At 38.5% G+C, this 18429-nt stretch overlaps 1 protein-coding gene across 1 annotated transcript in view; it reads left to right on the forward strand.

Annotated features, from left to right (window-relative positions):
* The first annotated feature begins 9816 nt into the window (after nt 1–9816).
* Nucleotides 9817–18429, forward strand: part of LOC109431480 (inhibin beta chain-like) — a 51332-nt gene continuing 42719 nt past the window's right edge. Inside the window, exon 1 of the mRNA XM_062845736.1 lies at nt 9817–10240. The gene's annotated coding sequence lies outside the window, so the exon portion shown is untranslated. The remainder of the gene's footprint in view (nt 10241–18429) is intronic.

Below are 18429 nucleotides of genomic sequence, written 5' to 3' on the forward strand. Positions count from 1 at the left end.
GACTGAAGATAACAAGTGTTCATCCGGCCGGGTGGGAACCATCATAGTGGTACGCGGTTCAATACTTCAAATGCATAGATACACGCATCCCATATTTTATGGACCAGGTAGATCTGCGAAACATAACATTCTCAGAAATTTCTCCAAGGATTTTTTCAGGAAATCCTTCAGAAATTCGTTGAAAATTTCTTCCGGGATTTTTTCAGAAATTCTTTCAAAAATTCCTTCGGAAATGGCCCCTACTACTCTAGATACCTTGATGGCTACTTCAGAAAAAATTCCATTCGGAAAAGTTCTTTAGGAATTACTTAGGAAATTCCAGTAGGGACTCCTCCAGAAATTTCACAGAGTATTTTTTTGTAATCTATCTCTGATTGTTCAGAAACTTCTGAGGGCTTTCTTAGTTTTCTTCTTCACAAAAAATAAGTCAGTTTCCTTAAAAAATCTTCAGATTTTTTCCGGGGGGTTTACAGAAACTCCTTCAAAAATTTACTTCGAAATTCTTTTGGATATACCTTTTAAAATTTCTCCAAGGATTTTTCTAGGAATTCCTTCACAAATTGTTTTAAAATATTTTGCAAAGATGAGTCGGAACATTTTTAAAGGATTTAGTAATCCCTCCAGGTATTTCTCCTGAAGTTCCTCTAGGAGCTCCTTCGGAAATTCAACTGGTGATTTCTCCGAAAATTTTAAGAAGGATTTCATTCGATTTCTTCAGAAATTCCTCCGAAAAGTGATTCTAAAAACCTTTGTGACATTAATTTGGATTTTTTTCATAAGCTGCCTTATGAAGAATAATATGGGATTTTTAACAGAAGTTTCACAAAGAATTCTTCAAAAAAATGTTGAATGCATTGCTTTAACAATTTCGCCATGAATTTCTTCACAAACTTTGCGAAAAATCCATGAAAAAGAAATTTCTCTAGGTATTTTTTGCTGAAATTTCTCCAGCGATTCACTTACAAAATTCTTTAAAGATTCGTTCTGCCTTTTTTATAAAATGATCAAATTATTTTAGAATTTCCTCTAAGGGTTTCTTCTAAAATTTCTCCAAGGATTCCATCATTACTTCTCTCAGGAATACCTCCGCGGATTACTTCAAAATATGCTCCAAGCATGCATTTGGATTTTTTTAGAGATCACTTCAGGAATTCCCCATTTGTTTTCTTTAGTAATTTTGAACGGATTGCTTCAAAAATTCATCCTAGAAAGGAACCAGAATTCCTACAGAAATTCATCTAGAGAATTCTCTGGAAATTTTTCGAAGAATTTCATTTGAAAATCTGCCTGAGATTTCTATAAAAAAAATCTACCATTAGATCCTTAAAAAATAATCGGAGATTATTCCACAAACTTTTCTAGGAATTACTTCTTTGGATACTAGAATTTCCTACAGAAATTGCGCCAAGAACATCTTAAGAAGGTCTACCATGGTCCACGGATTCTTTCCGAAATTTGTTGCATAGATTCTCTTAAAAAATCGTCCACGGATTCCTTCAAAAAATTCTCCATGAATTCTTTACGTAAATGTTGCACAGATTACTACATAAATTCCTCCATATATTACTCCAAAAATTTCTAGGGTCTCTTCATAAATTTCTCCAGAAATGTTTCCAAGGTATCCTCTAAAAAATCATTTATTTTGTATGTTATACTATGGTTTGTATATCTGTCCCTGAATTTTAATGCGCATTTGTAGCGCTGTAGTCATTTCGGACAGCGATCCAGCACAAAACACGCAAGCCGTCCTCTAACACGGACATCAAACGGCAGACGGTTTTGTGCTGTTGCCCGAATCTAAATGCCCCCCCTTAGGATTAGAAACTCCTCTAGACCAAACACAAACTATGTAAGCAACTAATACTGCGAACAAAATGCAACACGCCAGAATAAATACGATTACAGCATTGACTGATGTACCAAGAACAATAATGAAACCTCGTCATCCTGGATTGGACGTCGTTATCCATTTGGATAACAGGGCAAGATTTATGTTCTGTGTTGCATGTTGTTAGTTGTTAGTATGTTGTGTTTTGGTACATTTATAATGTTCCATTTTACTTTTCGTATCCCATTAATTCAAAATGTGGGGCTCGATAAATTGTAAGATTCCAATGTTTTTTGTTACAAAATCATTCACTGAGCTCAGAAATACAGAATTTCTTCAAAATTTTTCTTAAGTTTCCTACAGAAATTCTGAGAACTTTCAAAGAAATCCCTCCTTTCTTAAAGAATCCTAAAAAATTCCTCGTTATGATTTTTTTAGTGAAAGAAATTTCTCCAAGGATTGCTTTCGATAGTCCTCTAAAAATCTCCTTCAAAAACTGCTCCAGGGATTTCTTCAAGGAAAATCCTCCAGAGATTTCTTCAAACAATTTTCAAAGGATTCCGTCAGAGATTATTTCAAGCATTGTAATGAATCTACATGAATCCTTCGTGACTCATTGATTTCAAAACATGGGAATACGTAGCACTTTTTACAACACAGCCTCCTTTATCTCCCTTATCACCCGGAAATCACCACAACAGATGGAATCGCAAATCGACCACGTTCTGATTGACGGATGGCACATCTCCGACATTATCGACGTCAAAAGCTATCGTGCGGCTAATATCGACTTCGACCACTATCTGGTGATGGTCCAACTGCGCCCAAAAGTCTCCGTCATCAACAATATACGGTACTGGCGACCGCCACGGTACAACCTAGAGCGACTGAAGCAACCGGATCTCGCATCAGCTAACGCGCAGAATCTCGAGGCCACGTTGCCAGACGAGGGCGAGCTCGATGAGGCCCCTCTAGAGGACTGCTGGAGTACAGTGAAAGCAGCCATCAACGACGCAGCCGAGAGCACCATCGGGTACGTGGAACGGAATCGACGGAACGAATGGTTCGACGAAGAATGCAGAACGGTTTTGGAGGAGAAGAACGCAGCGAGGGCGGTAATGCTGCAGCAAGGGACTCGACAGAACGTGGAACGTTACAAACAGAAGCGGAAACAGCAGACCTGCCTCTTTCGGGAGAAAAAGCGCCGCCTGGAAGAAGCGGAGTGTGAAGAAATGGAACTGCGGTGCCGTTCCCAAGAAAGACGGAAGTTCTATCAGAAGCTCAACGCATCCCGCAACGGCTTCGTGCCGCAAGCCGAAATATGCAGGGATAAAGACGGAGGCCTCTTGACGGACGGACGTGAGGTGATCGAAAGGTGGAGGCAGCACTTCGATCAGCACCTGAACGGCGTGGAGAACGTAGGCACGGGAGCCCACGGCAACGGAGGAAACGATGACGCCTGTGCAGTGGAGAACGGAAATAAACCAACTCCCACGCTGAGGGAAGTTAACCCTGATAAAAAATATCATAAAAATACGATAAATTTTATTGTTACAACACCATTTTTTCGAAAAATATTCACCATTAAACGTATTGTAATTTACACAGCACACTCACCATCACCTCTATTGTTCTAAACCATTCGGCGAATGGTAAATGGCACTTTTACAATAAAAAATGGTGGTCGTTATGTATCTTAACCATAAAATTTTGAGAAAATTTTCATACACTTTTTCGCGAAAAACAATAGAATGTATTGTGTTTTTATGAGACATTTTTGGGGCAATTTTCAAAAGAAAACAATATATATTAATGTTTTTTCATTGTTCTTACAATACATATACAATTAATTGAATGGCGTCAAATGAATCGTTGTTACAATAAAAATACAATAATATTTGTTGTTGTTTGTAAGCAGTTTTCGCTTTTGAAAATCCATAGAATTTATATTTTCCGCTAACATTTATATCCAGCATTTACGAGCACTAACGGCCGCCAGAATGATATGCACATTTTAGGATAAGAATCAAACACTCTGATGTCTGTCTGGTATGTATTGCTAGGCAGTTGTTGATAAGATCTATCTTCAATCTTTTCAAATAACTGCCAAATATCACAAGTCAGACCTCAGGTCGTATGATCTATACCATAAATCGTTCACAATTCATGTGGCCATATAAGTATCTGTAAATGCTGGGGAAAAATGTTAGCGAGAAATATGAATTCTCTGGTTTTTCAAAGGCGAAATCTGTTTACATAACAAATATTATTGCATGTTTATTTTAGCATCGGTTCAATTGACCCCATTAAACTAATTGTATTTGTATTGTTATCAATGATAGTTTACTATTTACTAGATTCCTTTAATTTATTGGAAAACATTAGAAAAATCATTGTTCATCTTTTTCTTGTCGTAACATCCTCACTTGGCTAAAACCTGATTTTCAGCTAGTTTTCTATAAGTACTTCCTCAGTTATTCATTGAAAGCTTCCTCTTCCAACACGGCTTGACATCTGTCAGTAGTTGAAGCTTAAGTGAAACATCTATTGTATTCAAATTTTAAACGAAAACTATAAAAAATATGTCAAGTGATTTTGTATTTGATTATACAAACACGATCCAAGCAACAATAATATTTATTGTTATTTGTTTGTTACGAATTGTTTTTAAGTGTAATTGACAAATAAACTCTTTTTTAATAAGAAGTCCATGAGAACTTTGCAGGCACTTTTGCAACTAATTAAAACAACTTAAATTAATTTTTACTGATAGTAACTTTAAATTATTATAGAACTATTGAAAAACAATCGAATCAATTAATCACTAATAAAGCTAATGTTCACTTATTGTACGAACTATAATGGGTTTGATTTCTATTGTAAAAAGTAACAATATATCTACTATGTGTTTTATTGTGAACGATAAAACCAGTCATATGTTAATAATATTTACCATGTAATGAATGGTAATTTTTTATCCGGGAAGTGCCATTCACCAGCTAAAAACACACAAAGCAGCTGGTAAGGATAGTATCGCAGCTGAACTCATCAAGATGGGCCCAGAAAAGTTGGCCACCTGTCTGCATCGGCTGATAGTCAGGATCTGGGAAACCGAACAGCTACCGGAGGAGTGGAAGGAAGGGATAATCTGCCCCATTCACAAGAAAGGCGACCATTAGGAATGTGAAAACTTCAGGGCGATCACTATTTTGAATGCTGCCTACAAAGTGCTATCCCAGATCATGCCACCTAAAACGAATGAGTTCGTGGGAAGATATCAAGCCGGCTTTATCGACGGCCGGTCGACAACGGACCAGATCTTTAGGGAACGTCCATAAATTACGTCACGCTTTTAGGGGGGAGGGGGGGTTCAGTAAAGTGTGACAACCCATACAAAAATTTCAGAGGTCTCATACAAAAAGTGTGACATAGGGGGGAGGGGGGGTTGAAAATGGGCAATTTTTGTGTGACGTAATTTATGGACGCTCCCTTACCGTACGGCAAATCCTCCAGAAATGCCGTGAATACCAGCTCCCAACGCATCACCTGTTCATCGACTCCAAAGCGGCATACGACAGTGTCGACCGCGCAGAGCTGTGGAGAATCGTGAACTAAAACGGCTTTCCTGGGAAGCTGACTAGACTGATTAAGCAACGATGGACGGTGTGCAAAACTGCGTAAGGGTTTCGGGTGAACTATCCTGTTCATTCGAATCTCGCCGAGGACTGGGACAAGGTGATGGACTCTCATGCCTACTCTTCAACATCGCTCTGGAAGGTGTGATGCTACGAGCCGGGCTAAACAGCCGGGGAACGATTTTCACAAAATCCGGACAATTTGTGTGCTTTGCGGACGACATGGACATTATTGTCAGAACATTTGGAACGGTGGCAGAACTGTACACCCGCCTGAAACGCGAAGCAGCAAAGGTCGGACTAGTGGTGAATGCCTCAAAAACAATGTACATGCTGGAAGCCAGAACGGAACACGACCGGATCCGTCTTGGTAGTAATGTTACGATAGGCGGGGATACTTTCGAGGTGGTTGAGGAATTCGTCTACCTCGGATCCTAACTGACGGCTGACAACAACGTGAGCCGTGAAATTCGGAGGCGCATCATCAGCGGAAGTCGGGCCTACTACGGGCTCCAGAAGAAACTGCGGTCGAAAAAGATTCACTTACGCACCAAATGCACCATGTACAAAACGCTAATAAGACCGGTGGTCCTCTGCGGGCACGAGCCATGGACCATGCTCGAGGAGGACCTGCAAGCACTCGGAGTTTTCGAGCGACGCGTGCTAAGGACGGTCTTCGATGGTGTGCAGGAGAACGGTGTGTGGCGGAGAAGAATGAACCACGAGCTCGCTGCACTTTACGGCGAACCCAGCATCCAGAAGGTGGCCAAAGCCAGAAGGATACGGTGGGCAGGGCATGTTGCAAAAATGCCGGATAACAACCCTGCAAAGCTGGTGTTTGCAACTGATCCGGTTGGCACAAGAAGGCGTGGAGTGCAGAGAGCACGATAGGCGGACCAGGTGGAGCGTGACCTAGCGAGCATTGGGCGCGACCGAGGATAAAGAGCGGCAGCCACAAACCGAGTATTGTGGCGTACTATTTTTGATTTCGTCTTGTCTTTATGATGTTGAACAAATAAATGTATGGAATTCATCTGAGCTTGATAACGATTTCATAATGATTTTTTTAAGTTCTTGCTGTATCATTATGAAGTTCATAAACCAATTTAAAAAATTGTAGAGCTAGGCATGGATATAGATTCTCCGTGGAATGATGCAATGCAGGTGTAATTTGTCCCATATAGCCGAGGCGGTAAACGCACGGGTATTCAGCATGACCATGCTGAGGGTGACGGGTTCGATTCCCGGTCAGTCCAGGATCTTTTCGTAAAGGAAATTTCCTTGACTTCCTTGGGCATAGAGTATCTTCGTACCTGCCACACGATATACACATGCAAAATGGTCATTGGCAGAGGAAGCTCTCAGTTAATAACTGTGGAAGTGCTCATAGAACACTAAGCTGAGAAGCAGGCTTTGTCCCACTGAGGACGTTACGCCAAGAAGAGGAGAGGAGTGTAATTTGTCCCAAGAGCGATTACTTCATACATAAACTAAACCATGTTAAGGCGAAACTGGAAGCATTTCCTCATTTTTTGGTTTTTGATTTTTTTATTAAATAACGAAGCAGTATTTTCAAAATCGGTTTTTGTACACATGTAGAGAATGAATCAAGGTATCTTCTGATTTTTTTGTGGTGGAAAATGTTTTTTATTTTTGCAGAAACTATTTTTGAATAAAAAATCACAAAAAAATGGTTTCTGCAAAAATGGAAAACATTTTCCACCTCAAAAAAATCAGAAGATACCTTGATCCATTCTCTACATGTCACAATGGTTTATTTTCCCATTTTCACGCTCTTAATTAATAGCTCGAAGGATTGACGAGATAGAGCAATGGTGTCTTCGGCAAAGTTGACGGGAATGACAAGCCCCATCTTTTGACAGTTAGAGTTTTCGGATCAATCCCCCTAAAAGTGAGATACAAAATTCATTTTTTTAAATTGTTGAGATAAAGGGTTGACGTCTACGGCAAAGTTGTAGCATTTTTGATTCCAAACAACTTTCCTGAAGACGTCAATGTTACTTCAATGGAGATAGAGGCCTGTGTTTGAAAGTTAACCCCAAAAACACGTTTTTTAAGTAAAACACACATTTGTTGATTTTTTAGACCCGTACAATGTTCTGCAAAGTTGTATGAACCAATAAAATACGCAACTTTGCCGAAAACATCAAAGCTGTAAGAATTAAATGAGACGAGTTTTAGATGAATTTATGATTTTTTTTCATCCACTTTTAGGGATAAATATCTTTCTTAGGGGCAAAAAGGTGCAGCTGAGGATACCCTTATCAGAAAGTGCATCTATAGAGCTTTCAAATAAGGGTCAGTTTGTTCGTCCACGATCGTCTACTGAGGAGATATGGCCATAATAAAAAATCTCCTTATTACGATTTAATTGCAATCAAATCTACTTTGACAGAAAAATTCATGGCTACTATGATGAAATAAAAATTAAAGCAACTTTCGTCTTATCTTAATAAAAGTTCATTGTGTTGACTTTCTTCATATAAAATTTCAAATTGCTTTACAGAAGAACTCTGTTGGCTCTGTGAGAGCGAATTAATCCCCGGTAAATCCTAATATTTTATTCAATGAATGGGATTTGTACTAAATAGTGGAAATCTTATAAAAAGGCAGTGGAAAACGTTTTTAGAACAATTTTGGTATTTAAAACATTTAGGACTGTTGCGGAAATTCGCTTAGAGAAGGCTATATATTATTTGGTCATAGTAGCCATGAATTTTTCTGTCAACGTAGATTTGAATGCAGTTAAATCGAAGTAAGGACATTTTTTATTATGGTCATATCTCCTCAGTAGACGATCGTGGACGAACAAACTGACCCTTATTTGAAAGCTCCATAGATGTACTTTCTGATAAGGGTATCCTCAGCTGCACCTTTTTGCCCCTAAGAAAGATATTTATCCCTAAAAGTGGATGAAAAAAATCATAAATTCATCTATAACTCGTCTCATTTAATTCTTACAGCTATGATGTCTTCGGCAAAGTTGCGTATTTTATTGATTTATACAACTTTGCAGAACATTATATGTGTCTAAAAATTCAACAAATGTATGTTTTACTTAAAAAACGTGTTTTTGGGGTTAACTTTCAAACACAGGTCTCTATCTCCATTGGAGTAAAAATTACAACATTGACGTCTTCAGGAAAGTTGTTTGGAATCAAAAATGCTACAACTTTGCCGAAGACATCAACCCTCTATCTCAACAATTTAAAAAAATGAATTTTGTATCTCACTTTTAGGGGAATTGATCCGAAAACTCTAACTGCCAAAAGATGGCGCTGGTCATTACCGTCAACTTTGCCGAAGACACCATTGCTCTATCTCGTCAATCCTTCGAGCTATTAATTAAGAGCGTGAAAATGGGAAAATAAACCATTGTGGTGTACAAAAACCGATTTTGAAAATACTGCTTCGTTATTTAATAAAAAAAAAATCAAAAACCAAAAAATGAGGATATGCTTCCAGTTTCGCCTTAAATCCGGAATCATTCTTAGTCTTTATTTTGGAAACTGAAACAGTTCATACAGCACGTTAAGAATTTCGAATATATGAGGCATGAGAAAGTTAGATCAGATTTATGAAAATTTGCGAGATCATTACGAAAATCATAACGTGAACATTTTTTTTATTATTTTTGTCACTGTTTTATAAAACTTACCTTTTGAAAATCGAATGTTCAGATGCCTGAGTGTAACGAACAAACCTATTAACCAGCAATTCCTAACAATTGATCTCATATAACGATTACACTGCTCGACAAAATTTTACAAAATTTGGTGTTATGGGATGAGAAAAAATAACAGGGGTTTGGGACCCTAGAAGTGTCATAGTGACTTTTTGAAAAATTTTGGACAAGGCCTTCACAGTTTAAAACCGAAGTTTGTATGGAGAACTTGGGGTGTTCAATTCATATGCATATTAGAACGTGCCGTGCATATTTTTAGGCGTTTTTAGTATTTGGGTTAGTTTCGTTATTGTCGAACGCCTAAATGTATGCACAGCGCGTTCTAATACACATATCAATTGAACACCCCAAGTTTTCCATACAAACTTCGGTTTTAAACTGTGAAGGCCTGGTCCATTATTTTTCTAAAATTCTTTCACTATGACACTTCTACGGTCCCAAACCCCTGTTATTTTTTTTTCTCATCCCATAACAAAATTTATTGTTGAACGGTTCTTTCTAAATCAATATTAAAAACATGTAAATCAGCAACGCAACCGAAAACTTTTGAGACCCATATAAGAATCCAACGAGGAGGCACTGTAAAGCTCACCCCGGCAGCCGGCACTCAATTTTTCTTCGTTTGTATACGTGAAAAGAGGCACACCGGTAACACACCTCCGGTTTCGTCGTCGGGGCTTGACATCCACGGTCGCCGTCGTCGTCGTGTCGTGGGTGAGAGAGAAAGTTTTCCCTTCAGTGAGAGTGATTTTCCGTCGGCCGTCGTAAATTAGCCGTTCCTCGTTTTGTTGTTATTTCTTGTGTATTTTTCTCCGCCAGCTTTTACTACGGCCAGTGGGGTTGCAATTTACTCGAACGGGAGAACCTCAACCCAGTCCGAGCACCGACTACTACCACATGGAAACAGAAACTCTTGCTGTTGTTGGTAGTAGCTTGCATACACACGAGCGAGTGTAAGGAGACCGCGATGAAGTCAGTCGCATCAGCTGAGCAGAAGGTCCCCCTGGCGGCGCTGCGGTGGAGGAGGATGGTGATCCGTGTTCGTTGAAGTTCATGTTACGTGAATGTTATGTAAGTGAAGAAGACAGACGAGAAATGTTTGGAAACCGCAAGAAAAAAAACGGCGATGGGTGCGTTTCCGGTGAAAAAAAATCGTGTTTCCTTGTCTAACTGGAAACCGGATCAGACGGTTTACACCAGAAGATTAGGACTGGATAAGGATGGTATAAATCAGCTGAATTATTATTGATTTGGGATTTTGGGCAGAGGCTTGTGCTTGTGGGCTGGTGAAGTCGGTTTCTGGATTACCGTCAAATGGGGTAACTTGCAACACTTTTCGACTTTGAAGCAATATCATTGAAAACCTAAACATTTGAAACATCCTGTGAAGCATCGTGTACGCTAATTACCCCGAGTAGAATACTATGCAGCTCTTGGTTTACCAATCTGGAAATGCGAAATACATGCTTGTTGCAAGTTTCCCCATCTGTGGGGTAACTTGCAACATAGGACATGAAGCTAAGTTAGCTATCAATAAACAGCACTAAAATTCTAGTATTTAGTCGTATTGTAAATTTTTAATGTTATGCATGAAACATACCATGAAAAGATGTACACTAACCAATTCACATATAATTTTTCATGAAAGGATTGATAGTTATTGCAAGCGAGAGTATATCGTTTAGCAACAGGTCTCACGCCCCTCAAACACAAAACATATATGATTCTCGTGACTTAGCACTCATTACAAAATGTCAACAATGATTATTGTCATTTCTTGAAAAGGTAGAGTGAGTCATCTTCAAGTAGTTTTCAGTTTGAAGTGGTATTTGGCAATTTCAGCCAAATTAACATGAATAAAACACTTTGTAAATGTCAAACTCGCTAATTTGGGTATTAAACTGAAATAATTTACTCCATCCATTCAGAATTGATGTTGGTGATTGCTTTACAGCGTTCATAAACAAAAATTGAACATTTAACATGATGAAAAATGAATAAAACTTCAAAATGTGGTATTTCCTAACAATGTTTGAAAGTCACGTGCAAAAAAAAATGTAAAAATGAATTGTCATTTGCAAATTAATGCGTTACGTAATCAATAAATGATCCATTTCCGTTATTTCTATCAAATATATCGTGAAATGAAGATAAATAATAGAAGGTTTCGTCAAATTCAATTGTTGCAAGTTACCCCATAGTGGTTGTCGAATATAATAATGATTTTTTGCATTACTTAGTCGATAAGTTTATCAAACTTTTATCGTTTGGCTAAGCTTACTATTAGGTACCCTAACTGCAAGCAAGGTCATCAGACTTATCGCACTTACCATAAGGAAGAGGTCAAGCACGATTTTCATACTTGTTTTTATGGCATAAAATGAGCAATCCGTTTTAACAGTGTAGCTAAACCATAAACAAAGAAACAAAGCTAATTTTTATACTAAATCGATCTTTGATACACATAATCTCTATAACCGAAATAGTAGGGCATACTAGTTTTCATTATTATTAGAAAATGCTTCACATTTAGTGTATGTCATCGTGTTGCAAGTTACACCGCTGTTGCAAGTAACCCCGTTTGACGGTACATTGAAGATATGACTTCTAGTAAAAAAAATATGATAAACTAAATGTACATATCTGTATTTTTTCACCTTCGAACTTACGCATTTTTTAATTCGTGGCATAACGTCCCAACAGAGAAACAGAGCCTGCTTCTCAGCTTGCATGAGCTTTTCCTCAATTATTAACTGAGAGATTTCCTTGCCAATTGAACACCCTACAATATAGGTATACTGCCCCACTCGCATAACAGTACCATCTTGGCTGGGGTTCCTATTCACATGGGACTGTTATGCGAGTGGGGGCATTATATGTTTGATAATATTTTAATAATTAGAAACAAAATACTCATATGCTGATATTAGTTATGTGTTCGCATCAATGCAGAATAAAAACTAGGCTACAATCATTTTTCTTCGGGAACCGTATGCGCGACCGATTTGTTTTCGGAAATGCTCCTTGCACGACTTGCTCGCCACTGGCTGTGAGGAATCACTCAGAGAAAAATCTATACTAAAAAGTATAAATCCTACGCTAAATCATTATTTGCCTGGTTGACCCTAGACTCCGTTTATATTCAGGGTATACTGACGAAGTATAACTCTGATATACACGTATTCTAGTATAAGTACGGTATATCGCGGCTAGTTTAATCCGGATTTAATTGGAAATGATTAGAAATGGTTTTGTTTTTGTTTGTTATAGAAAAAACAATAATATAAATCAACACAATGAAGTTTTATTCAATCAAATTAAAATCGTCAAATAAAATAAAATATGTTATTTTATGTCAACCTATTTCCAACGCCAATGATTTTGGACGACTAGCTGCCGGAAGCGAAATCCAGGAGGTTGTGGTGTGTCCGATATTGTGCATCAGCTCCGAGAGAATCGTGGCTCCGCGCAAGAATGTCCCTGTGGATAACGGCATCGCTATGATGATTGTATTATGGAACTCTAGTGTGTCCTGTTTTTCATTTCTAATTGTGGAATTCAGGAGAGTTCGGAACGGGCGGAAAACGATGAGCTCATCAGGTGCTTCCGTTAAAATCCTTCATGCAGTAGGAAGCAAACTAATCCAAGAGATGTGGAAGCTTTATGCAGCATCAGCAGGATCATGACTATTTCGATATTGGGAATGCTGGTGCCAACTGCTACTCAAATGTCCACCCCGTGGACCAGCATCGATCGTGGTGGTCACTTTGGACTCGTAAAGATACTCTCTTCGACAGGAACAAATCTGTTCGGAAAGGAAAAACAACATTTTCTTCAATTCGTAGTTCAAAGTCGCTATCGTTGAACAAATACATACCATTTCTCGATAAAATTAACTGGTTTTCGAGGTTGTTTATTGGTCAGCGCTCCAGACGTGGAACTTAAATAGAAATCGTCACAAAATTAAAAAAAATATGACTGTTAGAACTTTGTTTGCCGTTGGTGACTCAAACAATTTTCGTCAAAAGCCGCCGTTACGCTTTCATTTACACAACAGTCAAACTATTTTCATGAAATTCTTACCAAGTTTAACTTTCTAGACATTGTTTGCATTGTTATTTTTCAAGTCAAATGATAAACTGCAACAAAACTAAAAATGTTTAACTTTAAAACAGTTACTGATTTGTTCTGCTTCTGAGTGAACACTGAACATGTACTATGGGAGTATTATGCGTCTAACCTAACATCTAAGGAGAGTTAAATTAGTGTTTTAGACACATTCTACGGGCCCCGTATCATCAATACCAATTTTTCAAAGTTGAGTTATGGCATATTTGACATTTTTCTCACATTCTACATTACTTTTGTCATCCAAAAATGTATTCGACATGATATTGGTGTGACAATAAAAATAAATTGAACGACGATTAAGATTAACATTAAAATCGTGATTTTATGTCTTTTAGGCACACTTTTAATCCAAACTATCGTATTTTTAACACCAACACACTGATTTTTCAAAAGTCTTCCATCATTTGTAGATAAATGTATGTAGATTTTTTAGCATAAAAAGATTTTTAATCGGAAGACTTTATAACTCTGAAATATTGCTGATCATAGTATGGGTTTTTATTGCGTTGTAACGTCACGAAAAATCAACATTTTTAAATTTTATTCAAATACGGAAAACGTTACAAATATGAAATCGTGTATGCTCTTTGTACTCGAAAAGATCTTTCAAATGAGATTAAAAAAAAGAAAATCGGTTCACGGAAGCCTGAGTTTCACCTGGTTGAAGTTTGCGTTGTAACGTCACGAAAAAAAAGTTCTGTGGAAAAGACCAAATCTTTCTGGTTTGGACGGCTTCTGAATTGGACAAACGTAGTTCTATATTCAAAACAGTTTCGTTCTCGTTGTGTATGAGCTCTTTTTAGAGATATCGTTTATAAATTGCGCACCATTGCCGGTCAATAGACTACGTAGACTTTTGAAGGAAGGGGGAGATGGTGTTTGGCCAAAATCTACGATGTTATTGTACTGCGATATTGTAAATTTTTTTAATCGTAATCTAATACCACTCAAACCGAAAATTTCTGTGATATGAGTGGCCACCAGACGAAACACTGACGAAATTACAAAGTTGTTAAGTTGGTCAAAGACTTACAGTTGATGGATAGTTTGATTTAAAGTTCCACCAACAGGCGGTGCTAGAGAACTTACAAATTTTAAATTTCATACATCTCAGGATCCCTTTTACATAGAAATACGATTTCTTCGGCAAAGTTGTTTGGTAAGTAAAGAACTTGCAGTTGATTTACCAATAGATGCGAGATTTTGCCACTAGAAGACGTTAGTTTCCATTTTGCAAAAGCAGGCAAGGGATAAAAATTTCTTGAAAAGTATTCAACAAGCTGGAATTTTTTTCACTTTGGACATATTGTATTCAAATCAAATTGTAATCAAAGATCAATATATAATTCTTAACTTTCAAAATTTAATTTGATTTGGTTCACTTATTCCTTAGATATAAGAGTTAATAGAACACAGTCAAAAATATGATTTTGCTTAAAGCGCTCCATCTTTGTATAGAGCTAACCAATCAAGTCCAAAATTGTAGAAATTACAGATAACAAGATGAGGAACTATCAGTCAAAATTTGAGAATTTTTGATATATTTTATAAAAAGTTGAATGTGTTAATTAATAAAATTGGCATGCTTTTGAAAATTTGCAACTACCACCACTGTGTGGTAGAAATTAATACCATACGGCTATTAAACTGAAAGTCTAGTGATCTACCAAACAACTTTAATGAAACAACCATCTTTCCAACTCTCAAATAAAGCTAAATCAATCAATCAATCAATCTTTCCAATTAATTATGATCCTGAGATAAGTAAAACTAAAAATGTGTATGCCCTCTAGCGCCTCCTAGTGGAAGGATTTGAAATCATACGGCCCATCAATTGAAAGTTCTTGACCAGCGAAACAGTTTTGTCGAGGACACCAACTGTCTAGATAGTTAGGATCTTGAAATATATGGGATTGATATTACGTCATTGTTACATCTACTTTTGATATAACAACAATCACCGACAAACAGACGTAACACCTACAGAATTGAAACTCATATATCTCGGGACTCTAATTACTTAGACTTTAGACTTTTAGAATGCTGATGTCTTTGGAAAATCTTGTCAAAAATTTTCAGTTTAAAAGCCGTTTTGTTCAAGTTTCTAACTGGCTAGTGGTAGTTGAAATTTTTAAAAATAATGCACTTTATATTTATTCAAAAAATATTCAACATGTTGTAACTTCTTATAAAGAGCCCAAAGATTTTGCCAAAAAATAGTTTCTCAACTAATCTAAATTTGTTGAAAACTTTTTGAGAAATTCTAAACTATTGTAAACTTTTAATAAGCGTCACCCAGTTTGTCTGACTCTCACATCCAATAGTAAATCAGCTGTAAGTTTTTGACTTATCAAACAACTTTGCCAAAGACACTAACTCTCTAAGTAATTATGACTCTGATATATATATAGGATGGATTGTTTTTGACAGAATTAAGTCTATTTGTCTCTGGAATCACAGAAATTGACGCCCCTAAGTGGTATGCAGATCCTCAGGTATGTCTTTGGTTCAATAACTGCTCGCACATCTTAAAGCGCTTTTAATTGAATCAAATGTTTAATTCGACGGCGTGATTAGTTTTATGCTGCAAAATCTAAATATCTGGCGGTGCGAAGTAATGAATATCAACGGTTTCGTCTTTGGGACAATATTAGATGAATATGGGTGGTACTAGGCTGAAGATTGGCACCATTAACCTTCATGAAGGAGTTTTCATACTGCTGATAGCAATAACTTGGCCCTCCGAGCCATTTATCACAGATTTTAAATAGAATAAAGTTGCTCTTGGAGCAGTAAAAATAATGCAATAATATATTCACAAATTCGGACATTTTTGTCTGATTATTCTGATTTAAAAATGATGTGCATTTTCGTGACGTTACGACGCGATCAGAACCCTGTTTGAAACTGAACGGGCGTTGTAACGTCACGAAATGTAAAAGTCGATTATTCAAAAACAAATCCGAAATTTAAATGTTTTATTCCATTGAATTGAAAAACAAACCAATAAATTTCAATGGTGGAAAAAAAAATTCAGAATATCACAAAAATCCGAACATTTTTAAGATGTTGGTAGCGCGGAGAGGGTAGAGAGGGTCGGATTCTAGCGCGTTGTAACGTCACGCTACAAATACGCATTTTGAACACGTTTTTCTAATGAAAACTAAATGTTCAATAGGTCAAATATATCAGAAATTTTACAAGGAATCCGAATATGAAAAAATATTTTGAGGTTTACGCTCGTTTTCATGAGTTAAAGAGGTAAATCTAACTACGAATGCGTCAAAACGTTGTAACGTCACGGTAGAATGTGTCTTTAAATGTTTGTAATTACAAATGTGTGCGGGAAAGTAAAAGAATAAGCGACCGTGCGTCTCCATTCTTCAGTTCAAGTGCCCCGATCATAATAGAGTATGAATACCATTCTTAGTCCTATGCTCACATATTCGTCCTATTTTGAAGACAGGCACCAATTGTTTCCATCATCATCGGGGGTAGTAGCTCAAGGAAAATATTATCTCCAGGGCGCCCATTGAAAATACCACCCCCGGCGACGACTGGCGCTTGAGCCTAGCTATGTATTTAGCACTGTAGTTGGAGGAAAAGCCTATGCAGAACCTGTAGCTTCCGGGAAGGTAAGCCTAGCTGGGGTTGGTGTCAGGCCCTGCGAGCCAGCCGTAAAAAGACTAGCACCGAACAATCAGCAAGAGAAGAATGCGAACCGATACCAATGGCGACGACCACAGCGACGAAGAGGGACTTGCGATTGAAAGCTCGGTACGTAGAACTGCAAATCTCTCAACTTCATCGGGAGCACCCGCATACTCGCCGATACACTGAAGGACCACGGGTTCGGAATCGTAGCGCTGCAGGAGGTGTGTTGGACAAGATCTATGGTGCGAACGTTTAGAGGTAATCATACCATTTATCAGAGTTGCGGCAACACACGTGAGCTGGGAACAGCTTTTATAGTGATGAGCGACATGCAGAGGCGCGTGATCGAATGGTGGCCGATCGACGAAAGAATGTGCAGGTTGAGGATCAAGGGTCGATCCTTGAACATCAGCATAATAAACGTGCACAGCCCTCACTCCGGAAGCACTGATGATGACAAAGACTCATTTTACGCGCAACTCGAACGCGAGTACGACCGCTGCCCAAACCACGACGTCATGTCAAGATCATCATAGGGGACATAAACGCTCAGGTAGGCCAGGAGGAGGAATTCAGACCGACGATTGGAAAATTCAGCGCCGACCAGCTGACGAACGAAAATGGCCTACGCCTCATCGATTTCGCCGCCTCCAAGAACATGGCCATTCGTAGCACCTTCTTCCAGCACAGCCTGGTTACACCTGGTGATGGTTAAACGGCGCCCAAATTTCTCCGTTATTAACAATGTACAGTACCGGAGGCCGCCCCGGTACGATCTAGAGCGACTGAAGCAACCGCACGCAAAAAAATCCGTTCCGATATACGTGAACTCTCAGTCACGGCAACGGGAACAAACGTGAACTATGCATAGCAACGATAACAACAATAAGAAATGCACACCGTGAACTAGATTTCACGTTTTCGAGAACGCCCATATTGACAGCTGGAACTAGTTCCAGTTCACGGTGTATATTTGCTTGTTCTCATATTTGCGTTTGTTTGTTCACGTTTATCAGAACGGTTTTCTGAGCGTGCGGATGTCGCCACCGCATACGCGCAGAATCTCGAGTGCGTGATGTGACCCCTCTAGAGGTCTGCTGGAGTACAGTCAAAGCAGCCATCAACAATGCAGCAGAGAGCACTATCGGGTACGTAGAACGGAGTCGACGAAACGATTAGTTCGACGAGGGGTGCAGAACGGTTCTGGAGGAGAAGAACGCAGCGCAGGCGGTAATGCTGCAGCATGGAACCCGACAGAATGTGGAGCGATACAGACACAAGCGGAAGCAGCAGACCAATCTTTTCCGGGAGAAAAAGCGCCGCCTGGAAGAAGCGGAGTGCGAGGAAATGAAAGTGTTGTGCCGATCACAAGAAACACGTGAGTTCTACCAGAAGCTCAAGGCATCCCGCAAAGGCTATGTGCCGCTAGCCAAAATCTGCATGGCTAAGGACGGGAGCCTCCTGGAACGAAGCAA

This window comes from Aedes albopictus, chromosome 1 (genome assembly GCF_035046485.1).
Source record: "Aedes albopictus strain Foshan chromosome 1, AalbF5, whole genome shotgun sequence".
Classification (NCBI taxonomy): domain Eukaryota; kingdom Metazoa; phylum Arthropoda; class Insecta; order Diptera; family Culicidae; genus Aedes; species Aedes albopictus.